At 41.7% G+C, this 13,800-nt stretch overlaps 1 protein-coding gene across 5 annotated transcripts in view; it reads right to left on the bottom strand.

Moving 5' to 3' along the window:
- The window catches only part of TTLL7 (tubulin tyrosine ligase like 7), a 66,882-nt gene extending 58,572 nt beyond the window's left edge, over positions 1 to 8,310 (bottom strand). For 4 of the 5 annotated variants that reach the window (XR_010607828.1, XM_065656222.1, XM_065656226.1 and 1 more), the window contains exon 1: positions 8,173 to 8,310. The gene's annotated coding sequence lies outside the window, so the exon portion shown is untranslated. Of the gene's footprint in view, positions 1 to 6,542; positions 6,667 to 8,172 lie in introns of all 5 variants that reach the window. The other variant, XM_065656223.1, reaches the window with a different exon arrangement.
- Between the last annotated feature and the right edge of the window lie 5,490 nt (positions 8,311 to 13,800).

The raw sequence follows: 13,800 nt of genomic DNA, 5'->3' as shown, positions 1-13,800 counted from the left end.
TCAAGTCTATAGCATAAATGAGATCAAACCATCTGTAACAGGATCTCCTCCATAGCCCGTTGAAGTAAATATAGACATTTCTATTGACTTTTGTGGACTTTATATCATAGTGTTTCAGTTCCAGCACGGCCTTGCTGGTGGCACAATTCAAGAATATAATTAAGACATATGCTCATTTGGGAACATGACCAACCCACGTCTCATCCACATCAAAACTACAGTCCATTTAAATCAAACCTTCAGCACAGTAGAGATTACAGCTAAAAATAACTGAGTTGCCTGAGAATTTCACTCTTTCTTGACCAAGATTATAAGCTTCAAGTATCACTTTCAGAACTGCTTGGCTGTCTAGAGGCAGTGCTTCATATTTCATAGCTCATATAGGATGCACAGGGTCAGAACCAAGGATTACTGTTTAGGCAATATATAGACATATCATCACACAGAAAGCTTCCTGCTGTTCTCCAGAAGCATATTTTGTCTAGCTAACAGATCAAGATTCACTGTATTAAGATGCTCCTGAATCCAGTTCTCACTAATAACGAAAGACAAACTGAGTTCAAGAATGTACGAGAAAGAGCATAAAAATAAAGAAAAGGAGCAAGGATCCTGGAAAAAGAACTCATTCCAAAATTACATGTAGTGGACAGAAAGCATAAAATAAAAAACGACTTAGCAGCAGCCTGTGGCAGGTTGATATACTGAATTCTTCTGCATACAAATTACTGATAAGAGTGCAAAATGTTTATTTATCATGGATTTAACTGACAAGATTACATACTGCAGAATAAACAGTCTTACCAGGATCTCCCACTGACATGGAAACAGATTTAAAATAATTCTGCAGTAGAAGTAGCAAATGAAATCACTTACCTTTAGTGTTGCATTGCTGAAACTATCTGAAAAGTCAGCCCTCTGGAAACAGATTTTTCTGTCAATAGCTGACAGCTGATACAGTCTCAGGCAGCGCTGGTACACCAGGGAAACACAGGCTGCAGCGGGAGCTCCTTCCCATTTAGCCTATCCCTAGCACTTTTTACATCTCTTTCTTAACCATTTCTAGATATTTTCTGCCTGTGTTTTGAGTGAAAAGAAAAAGGCATGATACCTATTATAAAAGAATGCATTATTTCTCACGTTAGAGTGTGACAAAAGCCGTGGGAAGTCAGTAGGATTTAGTCATAACAATAAGCTAAAAAGAAGTAAAATCTAAAACCAGAAAATGACTCAGTGACTGGGAAGGAGTTATATCAGAGCCGTGAGGTACTGTAACCAGAACAATGATTTCTCCAAATGTAGAATTAAGAGGTCAAGATCACAGTAGCACAAAATAGTAGCAGAGAAGTAAGCTAAAGAAGATGAATAGTTCATAAATTGCTATTAAAAAAACTGTTATGATTCTCTTCCAGCCTGGACCAATGAGATTCCAGTTTTAAAAATCAAACTTACTTGCTTTCAGTGGGGCCAGCATTACAGCTTTATAGAGCAATTTTTAAACCAAATGAAATCTTAAGTGATAGAAAAAGAAATGTTACTTCCTTTCCTAGATTAACTCTTTCTGTTACCATTCTCTTTCTTAAACCATCCACATTTCTTAAATTTGGTTGTTTTCTTTTACAATGTCAATTTTTATCAATGAGAAATTGTTTTCTGACACCATTTCACAAGATGAATTTTCTTGGTCATATGATTTTTCTTGGTCGTTAAGAAAAGATTGGTCTGATCTGACCAGGTAGAACGAAGCTGGGAGCCGAATGTGCAAAGGCCACAGTATACATTAAAGATATTTTCTCTTACTGCCTCCCCCCTTAGTCTATGAACTGTAAGAGTGGATGTTCTCTCTGAACCACAGAAAATTTCTCGCTTGCTTGCCCATTCAAGTGAAATAGAAAAATCAAACAAATGTGCATATTTGCACCATAAGTACAAAGAAATGAAGCTCTGAAAATTCCATAGTTCTGTCACAGTTTGTTGCCATTTTCCCCAGTTTATAAGAAGTATGGTTCCCCCTTTCACACAAATCAGTAGGGAAAAGCACTACAATGAAATCCCACAGGTGACAACGCAATCACATTTATTCCTCAAATATAAAGACACAACAGTGGATTCATCTGTGTAAATGAAGACCCCTACAACGTTGACTTTGGGCTGGTTTCTCTGGGCTGCCTTCACAGACAGCCCATGTATAGCCAGTGTGGGCAGCTGCAGGTATCTGGATTGTAGATGTATAAACGTTGGTGAGATGAATCCAATCCACGTTGCTCAGCATGAAAATCTCACTTTACTTAAAATAAAAAAAAAAAAACCCTACATAAACAACAACAACAAAAAAACAACCCAGCAAGAATTAAGGCCTCTACTTGGGTGATGACTGAACAGGTACATCTTCCAAAATCGAAGAAGAGATGAATTGAAGGACTTTGAAACAGTGGGAAATTACAGGAGGAAACTCAGTGCAACCAACTGAGACACAGTTTCCTGTGGAAGCACAGAACTGGTAGTGAAATCAGGCAACTTTTCCCTATGGCTCCTCAAACTGTCTTGGCTCCAATTTTCTTACATCCAGCTGTTGCAGAGTCAGCCTCAACTGGACCATTAATCTATTATCCTCAAACAGCTGGAACACCACTACACATGCATGTCCTACGGCTGACTAAAAGGTGTTGCTGCTTCATCAATGAACCTAAATGGTGCGCTATCTGCATCAGACATTCCCAAACACCTACTCACAAGAATATATCCTCTTTTTTGTTTTCATTTCTCATATATTTTAATTCATATTCTCAGAAATTATCAGAGACTTGCTTCCTATATGTGTTTGCATCCCTGAGCATTGCTTTTGACTGAAATGCCACAATGTCCTTTCATTTTCTCTTCATACCTAGAGGCAGCAGGGGAAAGTAACATACGGGCTTTTTTGAGTGACTGCTTGTGGTCATTAACTGCATCATTTCTGAGCTGGTGGCCAGAATTTCAAATCTAACTCTGGATTGTTCCCTTACTTTTTATCTATTTATTCACTTAAGGATGCTGCTCTGGTTCAATTTCCTAGAAGATTCCCAACTCTACTGAAGACCTTGTAACAGTGCAAACCAGCACTGATTCCTGTCTTGTCATGCAGTAACACTTCATTTTACATACTGAATATATCCTCTCCATCCTCAGAAACATTCTTTTCAGAAAATGCTTCCATTTTTAAAATGATACAAAATGTACCCAAGTCATGTTCTCATATCACTGGTGTTCATTTTTAAGCAAAAAATCTTTCATCCAAATTAATGCCTAATTGTTAATTCTCACTAGTAATTTATAGTCTTTCAAAGACTTCAGGTTGACATAAAGATAAAAAGTTAGGATAATATTATATCCCTCTAAAAAACCCACATGAAATAAAATGTAATAATATAGGGTGTTTTCTCCTGGGTGAAATAAATTGCACATCTTTCAGATCTCTTCCATCAATAATTCATCTAAAGTGCTTTAGTACTTTTCTCCCACCCCCCACTCAACCAAGATAAGCTTGGAAAGATAAAACAATATAACAAATTCACAGAAATTACATTTTCAGTGAACACTAAACACACAAAAACCACCCACAAAAGCAAAGAAAATGCAGACTTCCACCACAGAATGCCATTCTATATTTTTCAAGAAAAGTCCATCCTGAGCAAGCAAATATGATCTATTTCCCCATTAAATCTCACAATCTTCTGCCCTATCAGTGCACTCTTTTTTGTGTTCATAAGCAGTATCTAGGTCTTTTCCTCTTCACTTGCATGAATTGAGTATTAAGCATCTGATTTCATTTTCTCACGCTATACTCCAATGCTTCCACTGCACCCTATAGGGATATTACTGTGCTGGTTTTCAAGCGCTAAAAATAAAACAAACACATGTCAACCCAAGGACAAAGTTGGAAGGAAACATACTTTACTGTAACCAAAGAAGAATATATTTAGCATTTTGCTACTAAGCAAGGATGAAAATAAGCTTGTCAACACATTGCTGTGTCTAACTGTGAAGCTCACACCCCACTCAATTTGTTCTGTAGCATTTGTTATATATGAGAAGTGGATTTAGTCTTTCTTCCTAAGAGTGACTGTTAGCACTCAGCTGCTACTGCTGGCGAGAAGGGGCTTCCAAACAGCAGCGTAAAGCACTTCCATCCTTTCAGGCAGTCAGTTTTCTATCCATTAACAGTAATGTAGCCATCTAAGGTGCATTTGAGCAGTGGTGCATACTAGACTTGAACCTGGAATTCTTCCAAAACCAAATACAAGCATAAGTGGGCACTGGCATGCCATTTACTCCACAGAAAGGAAAGTGAAAAGTGAGGGCTAAATCAGAATGTTGCTTTCTTTTGTATTACTTTCATGATTATTGTTAATTTGGGCTCTCCATAAAGCAGTACTGTTTCTGTGTCACAAGAGATTAATGCTTATAAAAAAAACATGTGATTATATTCTTACATATTGCCTTTGAAGCAAAGATATTTTCAAATGAACACCTATATTTTTAACATTCTAAACTACTTGAACATGTATTTTGAACATTGAGAAAATAAATATTACAACTGAATACATTGGTCTCATTTTGGAGGTCCTGTATTCTGATTAAAACTGGGACTGAAGGCAAGAAACATTATGCCTACTTTATTTAGTGCTGTAAAACACAAACTCAAAAATTTATTCTATTATGTTTGAGCTTGTTTCCTAGTGTATGGAATTCAAGGCAACAGGAAGAATGTCAATAAGTATAAATTAATATTTTAAAACTATTTTGTACAGCTGTATGAACATTTACGAAAGAAGGCAAGGAAGAACATTGGGAATAAGCAAAAAAAAAAATAAGACTTTAACCCCTGCAGAACCTGTAGGTTCCTGCATCCACCACCACAAGGAACAGTATCCAGTAAACTGAAGAACTATGGAACCTCCTGGTCTGAAAAAGCTTCTGGCTCCAAGAGAGGTGCTACTGTGGAATAGGAAGATTTGTTCCGATACACAACAGATTCAAAGGTTGACTGCTTCAGTATGTCACATTTTATGTCTTGTATCTATTCTCAATTACAGATGATTCTCTTACCCATCAGTGTAGTAGGCATCAATAAATTCCATTCTAAATTTAAAATACATTAGGATTTTAAATATTAATGTTAAAAAAGCTCATTGCTTCCAGTAAACTTTAAAGGAAGCTTGTAATGTCTGCAAAAGGAGTACTTGCAAAGTACCATTCTGGCAGGGCTTTAGGTAAGCATTAATGGAGCTCTAAAGAGCTTCCTCGTGCTTAATAAGGGCCATTTGAATCCTACTGCCAGGAGCCAAATGGCTCCAATCAACTTCCTAAGTGTGTGGAAAATAAAAGTGAATCTAAGGCTAAATATTCTAAAATTCACAAGGGAAAACCAAAATCCAGCTAATATCCTCCAATACATATGCTGTGGTACTTGCAATGAATTTTCTTAACTTTGACAGTTTGTATGCATCTTTCCAAATAAAACAAATCCCCACTATCTTCCTATAGACTCTAGCCCTCTTTTAGGAAAACACGACTACTCCCTCCCACCTTAGACCATTATAGAGTCAGTGTGTCAACTCTGGACGATGGAAATACCTCTTCAAAAAAGTAAAAGACTGGCAAGCATTAATCTCTTTCTTCAGAGACTGATACAAAGCCTATCAGTACAATTCAGTGTCTTTATGATTTAGGACTGGTCCAAAAGTCACAACACTTCAAGACAGTGACAACCCTCAAAATTTTCTGAAGGTTTACAGAAACTTATAGATGTGAAAATAAGCATTGTTGGTTTCAATAAGCTGTCTTTACACTGATAAATCCATAGCACAAAAAAAAAAAATATTAGTGATTCACAAACCAAAAAATTATCTTGCAAAATGTTGTCATGCTCATTTTTTAAGACAAGACAGAAGCTTTAAAAAAGTAGCTGCAAGGTAGCTTGGGAAATGTTATCAATTTCATTTCAATTTTTTTTGGTTTTCTAAGGATTTCAATCCTTAAATTAATAATGTGTTCTCAATTTGTGTGCAAAATCTGCTTAAAAATATACCACATTAAAATAGGGAAGAAAAAAAAAGAAAAAAAACACAGAACATTACAAAAATGTGGAAGTTCGGGAAATGACTCATTTGCCATATGTATCCTACAGAGATTTTTAAAACTTATAATAAATATACACAGATGGAGATTCAAACCAAGAAACCAAGTCTTTCTTGACGTTGACAATTCAGAGCAAGGACATTCTGCAGTCAGGATTAGTCTGCCACATCTCACCTTGAAAACATGTTTACAGCTTTCACTATCAACATACAGTATTATAAAGAACTTAGAAAAAATCCTAACTATACAAAAGATTGTAAGATAGTTTAGTATCTAACTACTTGCTCACCAGTTCATCTCCCAGTTCTTCGGACTTGTCCATTTTACTCTGTCAGCTTTGGAAGAGCATGGGAACAAACCTTTATTGGATTGCAAACCTGAGCCTAAAATTACTGAAATGATTGCTAGATTACTGGAATAATTACCTAATAACTGCTGACAGGCTTGATCTCCCAGCCTCTTCTAACACTCCCAGATTGGTGGGCAGAGCCCTTTGGAAGTATGTGGAATGCATCCAAACCATTAGAAATATAGAAAGGGGGTGTTTTTCTAAAACAAAACAAAAACAAACAAAAAAAGACAACCATTGTTCTACACTTCGTTGCATAATATTGACAATATCTATAGGTAAAAACCACATTCTTTCCTTATGAAAGACATCCCATATTCTGTAGGAAATAGCTCACATAATTTTCTGAAACTTGGTAACATTTGCCTTCAAAGAATCTGGCTTTGAAAGTAATACGCCTATATGTCAGTGTAGACATTATATTTACTCATGATGTAGGAAAACCCCCGGCATAACTGGTTCTGTTATTTTTTGTTCAAAGTAGCATTGACACATATCCTATCTGTATTAAAAACTAAATCCTACTATTTAAAACAGAGGCAAAAGCTTCTACTGAGGCCAAGTCACTGTATGTTTCTAGATACTCTGTAGAATTTGGGGGACAACCAACTCCCACACACAAAAGCGCTCGTAGTCTTGTAAGCGTGAAAACAACCAGCAGGATTTCCCTGAGTATTATGTAGATAAGTACTAACACCCTGGTACATAAAATTAATGAAGAGGGGTTTTTGAGAAGGAATAAAATCTAATTTTGGTACTCAAACTGCAAATACATAAGAAAGACAAAAAAGTGATCAATGCTGAGGCCTCAAGTCAGTTTCACAGAGTTCAGCACTACGTTCACATTCCAGCATCAATTGCTTTCCCCTTTTGCTTACAGTTATGTGTGGTTTGAATAGCAGAAATTCAAAAAGATCCCACAGATGATGGGCTTTCAACCAAGCGCAGAAAGCACGGGAAGATATTTCACTTTGATCTCCAGAGATTTAACTTGTTCTACATTTTAGCCTCCACTGGGTACTACTGTTAACTGACGATCCCATTTTAACCTTAACTGTCTCCAAAGAGACCTGACCGTACATGCGATACGACCCGCACAGATGATGGACTTCGCGTGCAAAATCTGGGGCGGGGAGAGAGAAAATCAATACGTTTAGCCTCCTCGCTCCCCACTCCTCACACAGCGCCATGCCCACACGGGGCTGCCCGCTGCGCTCAGGAACTGCCCGCGGGGCCGCCGCCCGCCGGTCCCGCCCGCAGCTCCGCGCTGCCCGCGCCGGCCCCAGCTGAAGGCTGCGGGACCGGGGGCTGGCGCTGCGGACAGAGTCTCCCCGCAGCCCGCACGCCCTCGGGCCGGACACCCGAGAAGCAGCAGAGGCTAGCGGCCCTTCCCCCGCGTTCCCGCGCCGCAGCATCGCCCCGAGCCGGCGAGAGACCCCGCTCCGGTACGGCCCGAGGCGGGGCCGCACCCCGGCTGCCCGGCACCCGCGGCCCTCGGGCTGGGCTGGGCTGCCCTTCCCCGCCGCCCCTCCTTAGCAGGCGGCGATGCTGAATCACGACGGGCAGCCGCTCCGCCGCCTGTCCCCGGGGACGGCGCCCCCTCGCCCCCCGCGGACGGCAGCCTGTCCCCCGCAGGCACGGGAGGCGGCGGGTGAGGCGAAGCGGGGGCAGAGGGGGCGAGCGCCCCGCCGCTCCCTCACCGTTACCTGTCGGGGCGGGGAGCAGGAGGCCCCCGAGCACTTCGGTCCTCCCGGACGGCGCGGAGGGGCCGCGGGGCCAGGCCGTGCGGAGCGGGCTGCGCCTTCACGGGCGGTGCGCCGGGGCTCTGCCGGGCGGCAGCATCCGAGCGGGCGCCTGCGGAGCCGGGCACTAGCGGGAGGAGGAGCGGGAGGTTACGGCGGGGAGCTGGGAGAAACCATTCCCCGCCAGGGGACACCGCCCGTGCCGGCCAGGCGGGGCGGGGAGGACGTGCCCTCCCACACAGGTACGTGCGAGGAGAGCGCCTGACGAGAGGCGGGCGGTGTCCGCGGAGCGGGGCAGGCGGCTCCGGGAGCTGGAGCCAGCCCTGCCGAGCTGTCGGTCTCCCCCCGCCATTCGCGGTGGGAGCGGCCCGCGCTGTCTCCCTGCCGGAGGACGCGAGCAGAGGACCTAGCAACGGCGCGTGCAGCGCCGCACCGGCCCGGGCCCGCGAGCGGCCGCCGTTCGGCGCGGGCGCGCTCCCCTCCGGGCCGGTCGCGGCCGCGTCCCTCGGGCCCCTCAGAGCCGCACCGCCCGGCCGCGGGGCCAGGACACGCCGGGGCCTGGCAGCGGCTGACGGAAAGCGCCGGAGGACGGCTGCGGAGGGCTGCTGTGGGCCGGGAGGGGCGCGGGCCGCGGCAGCGCGGATCGGGCACTCGCCTGGGCCGGGGATCACCGAGCGGCCATCGCCGTGAGGTGCGGGGAGCAGGACCCGGCGGCGGCCGCGGGAGCTCCTGCCTGCGCGGGCTGCAGCGGAGGGTTGCGCCGGCGCAGGTGGCCGGGCCTGCGGCGCTGCAGCTGCCGCGGATGCTCGCGGGCACAGTGCGGCGCTGGGGGCATGTCGTCCTGTGCTGAAATCCCTGCGTCTGTGCTGGTGTATACGCGTTTTCAAACCATCTCCCCCACCTCCCCAGGCCACTGTGTCTGATCTCATAACTTCCTATGTGCATAGCTGCTGTTACCTCTCAGCAAGAGGCATTTCAGTCTTTTCCTGAAACACTTTGCGTCCCAGCCTGAGGCATGTGACCTAATCCAATAAATGCATTAAAGATTAAAAACATAAACATTTATCAAATAAAGGTTTTAAAGAATGTTATCCAAAGAATAAAAAACTTTCAAAAAATATTTTTGAGAAGAATGAATAAAAGCCGAACTGAAATTTAATCCATTATCTCAGTAAATCATGTAGAATCCTGCCTGTTTATCAAGGTTAGGAGCCAGATTCACAAGCAGTGGAAATACCACAGCATTGGATTTAGGCTGATTTATGTTTGCCATGGAATTAGTTGTCATATTCTATTGACTTATTCTGGTTGCTAATATTTGGGTTTTCTTCTGTTTTATCAATTAACTTTATTCATACTGTTACATTCTCACATCACGCATTCCTCACCACCTTTCACGTCAATTTCAGTCTAACCTTTTCTGCACAATCTCTTGGCTAAAATAGGCCGGCCATGAGAATCTCTAAGGTAGTTAGGCATAGATATATTCGGTGGGCTTAAAGTTTTCTTTTATTTGATCAGAACTGGAACGGAGGAAATTGACAGTGTTAAATGATGTGAAGCATGTCGGTTGCAAATTTAATCGCAACTTGATCAGCATTATATTTTTTGTTTAACATCTTGCAAAGTAAGCTGATATTTTAATAGGAACAGATTGTGAGATTCTTGTGACTACTAGAATGATTTTCAAGGACAGAAAGCCACGTGAAAAATCCTTTAGGGAATCCTAGAGAGATGTCAGATTGTTTTCTCATGTGTGGTATGGGTTTGTAGCTTGTAAAGTTGAAGAATTCCTTACTTTTTATAGATATGGTATTTTTCATTTGATTACAGTTTACATCGTGATTTTTACCAATATATAGAAATTATAATTTATTTACCCCTCAAACCTTTGTCAGGCTTATCAAAAGAAGAAGCAGAGGTAAAATTCTGCCTACAAATATGTAATCTCATGGAAAGTCACATGCTTGTTTGTGTAGGTAAGCATTTGTAGGACCAGATATAAATTTGAATGGAAGAAATCTCATGTTAAAGCAGAGACAATGGGATCTAAGCTTGTCTCCACATAGGCCTGCTTTATTTTTCTTACAGTTGTGAGAAAGCTGTTCCAGGATGCTCGTCGGGAAAGGTCTGATTTTCTTTCCGTTAGTCATTTGGAATGCTGCCACTGACTGCAGACGAAACCGTTTACAAGGTTCACGTGCATTGCGTGTTGTCTCAGGGTCAAAGCTTGCTTCAGGCCTACAGCAAACCCTGCCAGCTTGGTTTTAGCTGTATGGCCACGTTCCGCACCCTAAACCAGGTCTCTACACCCCAAAGTCTGAGGCGCACCTTTCTGCTGAGCGAGTGGGAAGAGCAGCAAATCACAAATGAGGGTTTATGATGAGAAGTTGTACTCAGCGGTCGCTTTATACTTCCCAGGCAAACCCAGAGCTCTGTCACACAACTGTGCCCCACTCCCAGCCCTGCTCCTGGGAGGCTTTTTCTAGCAGCCTCCCCTACAAGGTGCAGCTGACACGTCCCCTCCCCAAAGCAGGGCTGATGAGAATGATGCTGGTCTCAGCTGGGAAATCACAACCTATGGCACAGCCTCCCAAAGACCAGAGCTTGACCATGCAAATGTTTTTTCTCATCTCCCTCCCTGAGAGGCAGGAGGCATTAATCTCTTACAGAACATGCTTTTAGTTGTTGTTTCCCAGAAGCAAATCAGATTTACTTTTTTTTAAATGTGATCTGTGTTCTGAATCACTCTGAAAGTAGATGTTATTACTACCTGCATGTTGAAGTGATAGAGCTAACAAAATTTAGTAAGAAACCAAAACAGGGTATTAAATACTCCCATGCTTGATTAGGAGCATGAAATAGAATTTTATTTTCAATATTGAACTAGTTTAAATATTGAACACTTGAGATAACAGATGCACCTACATAATGATTGTAAATAGAACTAGCAATAAGAATACCTTTTGTGAGATAAAGGTCAACTTACGAATGTCACAAAGAAACAGACAAAACAGAAAACTAGAGAACAGGAAGAATGTGCTTTCTCAGAAATCTACGTATTTCAATGAATTCTTTTGCCTTCTTCCTGTTTTTGCATCCAGGGATCCCAGGTACTTTTATGACTTTAAATTGTTATCGTAGTAGAAGAACAATGGGGGCAATCAGATCAATCCTCTCTTTCTGAGAAAAGTTGATTTTTTGAGCACAGTTCCTGTTTTACCTTTCCTGTTATTAATAACATGCTCCTTGAATAATTACAAGGACTGTGATGCTATGTGTAAGTACGTATCCATCTCAAAGTCAGTAAATATAATTTCTTCAAATTACAAAGAAGATAGTTAAATTCTCTGAGGAATATTGGCCCTTGAACAAAGTCACAAAACAGGCTTTGAAATGCAAACCTATTTCTCCTGTCCAGCCATCAGTTTAGAGAGCTGCAGTAGGATGCACAGTCTGACATAGCCCAGAAAACTTGAAGCTGCATTTTGCCTCTGCTCTTGAAACAGGTTGTATCTTCATGCAATGCTTAGCACTTGAGAATACCTAAAAGCCAGAGTTTCAAAGCATTAGAAGTGACAATCATGAAGTTCAAAAGCTTTGAAACAGAACAAGCATGTATCTGTACAATAGGAATCTTTGATATTCCAAGTGTGTTTTCTTCTGTTTGCATGGCATTCCTCTTGGAATATATTTATAGGTAGTTACTTATGCTTTTTTGAACAGGTGCATTTTCCCACTTGCTATAAAACTATATCCAAACAGAGTCTGCGCAGTCTAAACCCACCCGTTTCCGAGCATCTGCCTAGAAAATAGTACCACCGAAGAAACAAGGTTCAGCTCAAGCTCCCTCCCTACACTTTATACTCCCTCAGGATTCTCACTACGAGATTTCTCAGCCCATGCATATTTTTTGCTTCAAAGAGCAACACCCAGTTCTTTTGTAATAAGCCATCTGCTCGGTCTGTTAGCAAACCCCATGCAACAACTTCCAGCAGCACCAACACCTGTGACCAGGGGATGGTGTTTCAGGCAGATGCTGCCAGCCTGCTACAGCTTCTTAGCTTCTTTCTCTCTAATCTTCAGAGGACTGTCTGGGATTATCTCCTGGAAATCAAATGCCTAGCAAGATGGCTTGTTATTTTTTTATATATCAGCAAACAGGTGCTTGATTGAGTTCATTGCTGCTGTAAACATCTTTTATCATACCAATCAATGTGAATTTACAAGCTGTAGCACTATGATATTGACATAATGTAGCATTTCATGTACAATAACTTTTTATAGTCCTCACCATTCCAGATATGCTCTGGGTGAAATTCAGTCCTGATGTAAGCAGATACTGTAACACCAAAGGTATCCATAGGCTACAGTCAATTACACTCAAACTTAATGGGGCCGCTTAGGTTCAGGCATGGTTTTGAACAGCTTTAAGGTATGAGCAGTTCTATTTTTAATCACACAAAACATAATTTCAGACTGTCTTTATCTGGTTAGTAATCAAAGCCTGGAGGTTCTTTTACAAATAATCTCTTCGAGTTCCCATCTGTTGTCTGCCCCTGTTTAAGAAAAAGGGAGTCCCACAACCTCAGCAGTTTGAAGAGGCATTTCTTTTTGTTGAGCAGCCATCAACCAGTAAAAAAAATATATATATATATGTATATATTTCCACTGTATGAAGGCTGTAAGATCAAAGGAGGCATAAGTTGAAATAAAGTGGAAATTTATAGCTCCTGGTCAACTAAGTGAATGTGGTCATCCAGGAAATAAGAGGTCTTCATAAATATTCACAAATTGGGGCAAGATCATACAGTGTTACTAAAGGCTACCTACACTATTGCTGGCCTGCAGGCCCAAGTAGAGGGGTGTGAGCAGCTCCTGCTTTGCAGGTGGACACAGAAATTGAATCATTATTTAAGCAACATAGTCAGGAATCACCAAGAAGAAAAATGGGAATGAGAGAGATTTCTGCTTCAGCAAAGTTGTGCTGTTTCTCATGTAGTTAGTGTGTCCTTTCACAATGTAGTTCTCGGTATCCCTTCAATCCACACCTTAGCAGGTGTAACTGAAAATTGTTTCATACAGGTTTATCGAAATAAGTCTGAAGTGATCAGTTCTTTAACTTGATATATTACAATGCGAAAACTATTGTTCTTTACTTTGTATTACTATCACCATAACCCCTTTTCAGGAAGATAATTTGTACCCAAGCTTTATGACCTACTGAAGCTCTAAATCTTTTGAAGATATTGATTCAATTGGCAGAGAAACATCTGCACTTATTTTCATTATTAAGGTGTCTTGATGTATCTTAAGTTTGGGCTGGGAGAAAAAGAATTAAATCCTTTTGCATATAATATTACAATTTATTTGGATGTCATTAATGTGCTCACTGTTCCTACACTTAAATTTCAAAAAAATCCTAGGTAATATGAGGACGTCTTTCCTTGGGCCTACCACTGTACTTTAAAGTGGTTTCCAGCTGCATGGATAACAGGTTTGGAGTTGTTGAGGAAAGCACTTTTCTTTTATACAACTGTAAACTAATTTTGCAACGGTGACAAATGCTTTTTAATGACAATGACAGGACTA

This window comes from Caloenas nicobarica, chromosome Z, assembly GCF_036013445.1.
Source record: "Caloenas nicobarica isolate bCalNic1 chromosome Z, bCalNic1.hap1, whole genome shotgun sequence".
In the NCBI taxonomy this organism is placed as follows: Eukaryota; Metazoa; Chordata; class Aves; order Columbiformes; family Columbidae; genus Caloenas; species Caloenas nicobarica.
This window is presented reverse-complemented; position numbering and strand designations above follow the sequence as displayed.